Here is a 7,605-nt window from a genome sequence, read left to right on the forward strand (position 1 = left end):
GTACCTATAGTGCCGGTACTTTATACCGTAATTTGATCTGGAATTTTTTACAGTGTGGCTAGGGACTTTTGTCAAGACCTTAGGATAGACCTTAGGATGGCACCACTCTTCTTTCATTTAAATGAAACAAGATGTTTCACATCACGCATGCAGTAACATGAAAAGAAATAGTGATTTAAGTAATTTTGTAACTTTTGATAAATCGAATCACTTATACTTCGATAATCGAATTATTATCGAATATAATTGCCTTCTGTTTCGAAAGTGAAAAAAAAATTGAACAAAATTTCGATCACTATGAACGGCTCAGTGCAGACGTTCTAATAATCTTTTTTGAAAATGTGAACTTCAGTCTAAAAGTTTTAAAAACTGCTGCCTTTTTTGCTCGCGAACAATAAATGTGAAACTTTAATATTTGAAATTAATATTCATTTGCTTTAAAGAAATACTCGAAATTTTGCATAGCTGAAAAGTTTCAGGGAGAAAAAAAAATTCTGGTAAAATTACCACACTTTATGGTGATAACATTTCTGGTAAAAGAAAATAAACATAATTCTGATAATAAAACCATAATATACGGTATTTAAAGCATTCATTTTGCAATTTTTCCGCTCATATAGTAACAGTTCACCTGAAATTCTGGTTTTCACAGTTATAGTTCTTATTATCACACATTTAGTAAGAAATGCAAAACTGAAAGTAAATTTAACTAAATAAATGATTTTTATGTCATGCTCTAAGGTATCGTGATAAAATTTTCACATTTTACTAAATTTTATCACAGTTATAAAACTATATTTTCTAGTTATTTGCACCAAAATCATTACCAAAACGCTTCAAATAAAAGCACCGAGCCTTTTGGTGTTCTCATAAAGCCAGAAACACAGTAAATTTTTCCACATTCTGGCAGTTTTGATCATACTTGTTTTCTCAGTGTTGAGTTTAGCATTTTATGTTATTTTAATTAATAATTTTCTTAACCCAAAATAATGTTTTTCAAAATAAATAAATTAATAAAATATAAATTAGTAAAATAAATTGACAAATAAAATTATAAAATACAATAAATTACTTAAATTAATTAATTAAGTTACATATTTTTATTTTTTAAATGCCTATTTAAATTTTTATGAATTAAAAATGTCAAGAAATTTTAATTTATCGATAGCTTATTCTTCAAAATGAATTTGAAATTAACTTAAAATTTATTTATATACATCGATAACATTAAATTTAAAATCGGGAAAGTATATTTTTATCTTCTTTCAGAAATATATTATGATAAAACAAGGAGATATCCAAACACAAATAAAAGTAAGAACTAGTAATTAAAATAACTATAAAATCATTTGATGGAATTAATTTATTTTATACATAACTTTACTAAAACTTGTCATTAGAAAATTATATTTCCAAAAATGATTAGATTAATATGCTCGTGCATAATGAAAGTATAATTTTTTTCTAGGCAGCTGAAAGTAATCATGGTACATGAAAATTCTTTATCTTCGTTTATTTAGAATGCTTCCGTTTAATATATATGTTAATATTACAGACATAATTATTGTAAACAAATCTAAATCAAATTTCATTTATTTGTTGGTTGCACAAATACAATGCATTATTAACAGCCATTGCAGTATCTTAATCGTTGAGATTTCCAATTATACAATTTAATTTCCTCCAATTTCTCTTCGAACCGAAAACCTCATTTGTTCGCTAAACCAGAATGAAAACCAATTGCACGTAAACAGCAATCCTTAAATATTCGATTCAAATCAATTTCTCATTGCTTTTTAATAGGAAGACGGCTTCTGAGTGGAGTTGAGAAGTCCAGCCACCTATCGTCTGCTGCTGGCTGTGAAGCAATCTGTGTCGTCCTAACACCGTTTTCCCCCAAGGATTGATTGATATCGCTTAATAACGCGGATTGAAATTAATTACGGACGAGCCAAAATGCGCGGGAATGTAATGAGATTCGTGACACAAAACTTAATTAAAATTATCGAATCACGCAACGCGTCCCCGAAAAGATAAAACACAACGCGAAGCAAGACAGAAAACGATAATGAGAAAGAAGAATACGTAGTATAAAAAAAAAAAAAATCGTTTTCTAATTTAAGAGAAGACGTGGAACGTCTATACCTTACGTTTTATAATCTTCATTGTATCCTAGTGTGCTTATATTTGTGAACGCGTCTACCGGAAATTTTGAAGATTTTGTTCAAAAGGTCAAGAGTTGAACAGCTGCGATTGAGTTCTGAGCAGCTGGAGTGAGAGGATATGTCGCGTTGATTAAATTTCAGACACGAAGCAAACGAAAATATTTAGCTTGAGATTTAGGCATTCAATTTTGGATTAACTCTTTTCGTTCTTTTTTTTTACACATATTTTACGATTACAATTAATTGAAAAAAGAATAACGACATAAAATAGCTGTTAATTAAATTTTACTGAACAAGATTTCAAAGTATTTTAAAACATGTTTTATAATTAGTAATCTGTACACTAAACAAAATTTTTTAATGCTGTTGGTTACTTTTGCTGATAGCATTTATATTATAATTTAAAAGCAAGTTTATTTTATTTGTAGAAATGCAATCTAGATACGCTAGTTAAAAATGAATTTTACAAATATAAGCGCACTATGTTAAATGGTCTGGTTGTTGTTGTTGTAGTTGTAGTTCATTTACGTCGCACTAGAGCTGTACAATGGGCTATTGGTGATGGTCAGGGAAACATCCCTTAAATGGTCTGAAGAACCGAAAATTATGAAAAAGTGAAGCTTGTTGATGGATGACAGCTCACTTTAATATTCAAATAAAATATATGAAACTGTAAAAAATAGTTTTTAATAGCTACTGTCCAACTTTAAAAAAAAAAAAAGCTTCAACAGAAATGATTAAATGATTGCTAAGCTACACAGTTTAGGTAAATACTGCAAATTTCACATTTGGTTTACCTGAACTATAATTAACTAAATTCAACTTCATGATAAAGATGTTGTGCTTATATTCTTCTAACTATCGCAATGACTTTTATAATTACGAAATTTACTGTGCTAAATAATATAGTACGTTCTCTAGCTATACATAGGGTAAACTCTTTATAATTCAATATTTTAATCGAATCTTTTACAAAACGTAGTGTGTCTTTATCCAAATTATCTTTATTTTTTCGGCGAGAATTATTGTAAGAGCGCTATGAAAACAAATTAGAAGGGAAAAGAGAAAAAAAACGATTATAATTACATTACACCTTTTTTATAGAAACTGTTTCTAACTGATGGTACTTAAAGAGAGTTGAATTTTTATTACATTATTTTTATTGATATTGTTTTTGATTATTTTTTATACCTACGAAGATATAACACTGGGTACTTTGCTAGTATGGAAGCAATTGCTAGGAGCTGCCCATAAATCATATAAAAAAATTTTAATATCTTTGTCCCCCCCCCCCACCATTTTATTAGAATACCTCATTATTTTTTCAATATCTTTGTCCATACCACTAATTTATTATACGAACGTATACTTGCAAGTCAGAATAGTAAACTGTAAAAAATCTCGGAATGAATTGTGGTAAAAAGTATTGGAACACTAATCACAGTATTCGTGAAATTCATTTTACTGTAAAATTCATTTTTGCAGTAAAATTTTAAACCGTAATTTAAATATTGTAAAAATTATCTTAACTTAAATACCGTAATTCCATACCGTAAAAAATACGATATTTTCAAAATTCAATTTCTTAGGAACTATACGACCGATTTCGCTCATATTTTGTATTTTCCAGTTTAAAATTGCATTCTTTAATATTAATTGTGTCTTAGCACCTAAAGATCCGATCATTAGAACAAAATTTATTCAGTGTGGTCTGTTTATTTTGATTTAGTTATTTATTTATTTATTTATTTTGCACACTTTATATATGACCACCTCACTCATACTTTGCAATATTATATACATAATCTCTTTCTTCTAAAGGGATAATAGTGTATTTATAATATATGATGATATACTTACCCTACTGATATTTAACTATATCTAACGCTTAGCTTCTTCTTTCTTGAAGAGATAATGATATACATAAAATATATGGTCACCATACTTTTATTTACATGTCTAATTATTATTTACCTAATCTCCTCTAAAGAGATAATAATGTATTTATAATGTATTACCAACTTACAAATATTTAACGACATTGTTTAACCTCTTTCGTTAAAATTGATAATAAAATACATAAAATATATGTCCCCCTACTGTTATTAAGCGATATAATATGCTTAAAATCAAAAGAAATAATAGTACATTTGTAATATGTATCCACTCTATTTATATGTTTAACCACTTTGTTCAAAAAGATAATGAATTTTAAATAAAAAGACATCCTTTAATTATTAAATGATATTACTAGCTTCCTATTAAGAAAGCGATGATATATATGGATAGCCCCTATGCAAATGTAATCAAGAATATTGAAAAACTGTCACTCAATGGCATACAAAAACAAGTTTGTATCTTAGAGTTATGACGATTTTAGTTTTTGAGAATCATCACAATCAGTATAAATATCAGCATTCTTCAAAGCAATGCGCTGACGTCTTTTTTTCATTTTTGTACTACACAATTGATTTTAATTAACGCCGTTGTAAATATTTTATCATTTCTTCGTAATTTCGAATTGGACTATCGTGACTAGTTAAATAATTACGAATTGCGTGGCAGAGTACAATCAACTCGAATAAACAACTTTCTCAACTTTCAAAACACACATTGAAGGAAAAAGAAGAAGAAAAAAAAAGACGACATCAATCAACAAAACAAGCCGACATTGATCGGGACTAATAAACAAACTTCAACAGGCCCGCCCAGAATCGAACCTCATCAAAGTTCTATTCGTCTTTACAATCATTACTTAACAATCGCTCGCGTGCAAGGTTGGCGAACATCTTCCACGCTTTCTTTTCTCATCAGAAAACACACCAAAGGTATACACACCTCTCTTTTCAATCCCTACTGATTAGTAATTACTTTAAGGTGATAAAAGAACAAAAAAAAAGAAGAAGAATGCCCTCCGTCTTTCTATCTGGACTCTAATTACGACAACAGAAGGGAGCACTTTTCTGGGAGCGCTCTAAATTACAGCGTCTTCTTAGCCCCGGGTAGGCATGGTATTTTTACAGGTAATCACGTTGCTTGTAATTACATCAGCTGTTCATGATAAAACATTCGTGCCAAACGAACTGCTTCTTTTCCCAGACTCCGTGTTTCTTTCCTGGCCTCTCCTTGATTTGACATCATTTGCCAATTCACCCCTTTCTGGCTAGCAATTTTTAAACAACCCGAAGAAATTTTCACAAAATTTTATTTTTTGAAAAGAAATTTCTGGGTATTTACAGCTCAATTGTTATATAGGGTTCTGTGTTTTGACTTAAAAAGACGATGTTGAGATGGTAAAATGTTGATTAGTTTAAGAACGAAGAACGTTATTTCATCCCTTTGACATATGCTGTGTTGTTTTGTTGTTCTAATTTAAAACACACTTTTAGTTCTTTATTTAGTTTGAACCGCAACGGTTAAGGCACAGAACTGCGGTTGGGAAGAACTAAAATTTGATTCCCAGTAGCGGCTTAAAGCCCACCGAGCTTCAGATCGATGGGTACGAGCTTGTCAGGGAAGTAAAATACGGCCATAGTCCAGTGCTAACTACTTTGCTACAATCATGCTGTTGGTCACAAAATTGTGGAGCCTTAACCTCCATTACCCCCCTAGCCCACGATGGGCTGTTGCGTGTAGCTTTAGTTTTTGTTCAGTTTATTTGATCTAGTTTAGCTAACATGTATTTGATTGTTATTACTTCAATATGCTTCTTTTTTGTTAATCAAAAGACTTGATACTTAACAAAAAACAGCAAAAACATATTAGCTATTGTTTAGACAGGTGTTCTGACTAAATCAAAACATTTTACATTTCTTTAATCTAAGTAATACAGATCACGCTTTTGTGAAGTAAGTTTTACTTCGTGTACTATTGCAAAAACTCAAATTCTAATTCGTATTTTTCATACAAAAAAGGTTCTTCCTATGCAAATTTTAAGTTAAATGTTTAAAAAAAATGTTCCAAGTCAACCCGTTTTACGGTGTACGGAATTTAAATTTTTTTCTAACATCGAACCAAATGACCACTTCTTCACATTTCATAAAATTCGTTAGATTTAGAATTGTTTAAGAAAAAATTAATAAAAAATAATGAAACATTTAGTTATCAAGTAAATTTTATCAACACGATAATTCTGAACAACTTGAATTTTTTTTTTTTAAGTAGTGTAGATTTTGCTTATTTAAATCTATGCTTAGTTATTATGTTATAAAGAAATATAGAACTCAAATTCTCCTACACTTGTTTCATAGGAAAATACCGTTTTCTTACGCAAATTTTATTTTCGAAGTTAAAATATTGTTTCGAGTTATTGCGTTTTATGATTTAGCAGAATTTACTAATACTTTTTTTAACGTTAAGTAAAGGCCACTTCTTCAAATTTCAGAAAATTCATTATATCTCGAAGTGTTTCAGAAAAAAATTAATGAAAAAATAATGAAACATTTAATTATCAGATATATATCATTAAATTAAATTTCCTGTTAAAAATAATGACATTGGAGCATATTTAATTACCTCCGTCTTTTTCTTGATTAAAATGTCGCTACTTTTATATCTTTTGACAGTTTTTATAAGAAACTTACCACGAATAAAACGGAAGTCCATCAAATTTACTTGATGACACGCAATCCATAGTTCTTTTACATTATCAAAACCATCTCGTTAATCTCGTTTTTTGCAACTTTGTATTTTTTTCACCACTCATCTATTTTTAATTGCAAGAGTATAACAACTTCAACTTTTTTAACGTTTTTAAAGAGTTTATTAATTAAGCTCACTCAACAAGCATTCGATGAGCGTTTTGACAACTTCATAATTCTTTTAGTATTTTTTTAAGCCTTTTAGTTTATATAATCACTTACTTCTAAAACATTCCTTCGCCAAAAGAATTATTACTGTCCTATAGGAGCAGTTTTTTGTAACATAAAACTTAACACAGATGCAAAAAAAATCTAATTTAACTTTAATGAGCGCCATCTTTATATATGACATTAAATGACTAAGAAAATATCCAATTATACGTTTTTTTTCCATCTTTATCTATCTCAGGGAATTCTTTCTTATTTTTTTTAATCCTTGTCCGACGCAGACGCTTAATTGTGTAAACAAAAACTCATTTTATTAAAACCCCTGTCATTACATCCATAATTGCATTATTCATTATAGAATTAAGCTTTAGTGTTAAACAATCGTTTTATATATGCTGGATTAAAGCGAAAATCCCAAACGATAAAAAAAAAAACACTTTCACTTCGACCAACTAAAAAATCAGAGCCATTAAAAATCCAGCATAAAATGTTTTCAGTCTAAAGAATTTCGAAATTAGTTTAATAAATACTTTTTTTCCTTACGGTTGTGTAGTTTATTTTTGTAAGCTCTAATTAAAAAAGCCAAGTCAGAATGATTGTTTTCTAATTTTTAGTTTTGGTTTCGATCGTTT

Source organism: Parasteatoda tepidariorum, chromosome 8 (genome assembly GCF_043381705.1).
Source record: "Parasteatoda tepidariorum isolate YZ-2023 chromosome 8, CAS_Ptep_4.0, whole genome shotgun sequence".
NCBI lineage: Eukaryota > Metazoa > Arthropoda > Arachnida > Araneae > Theridiidae > Parasteatoda > Parasteatoda tepidariorum.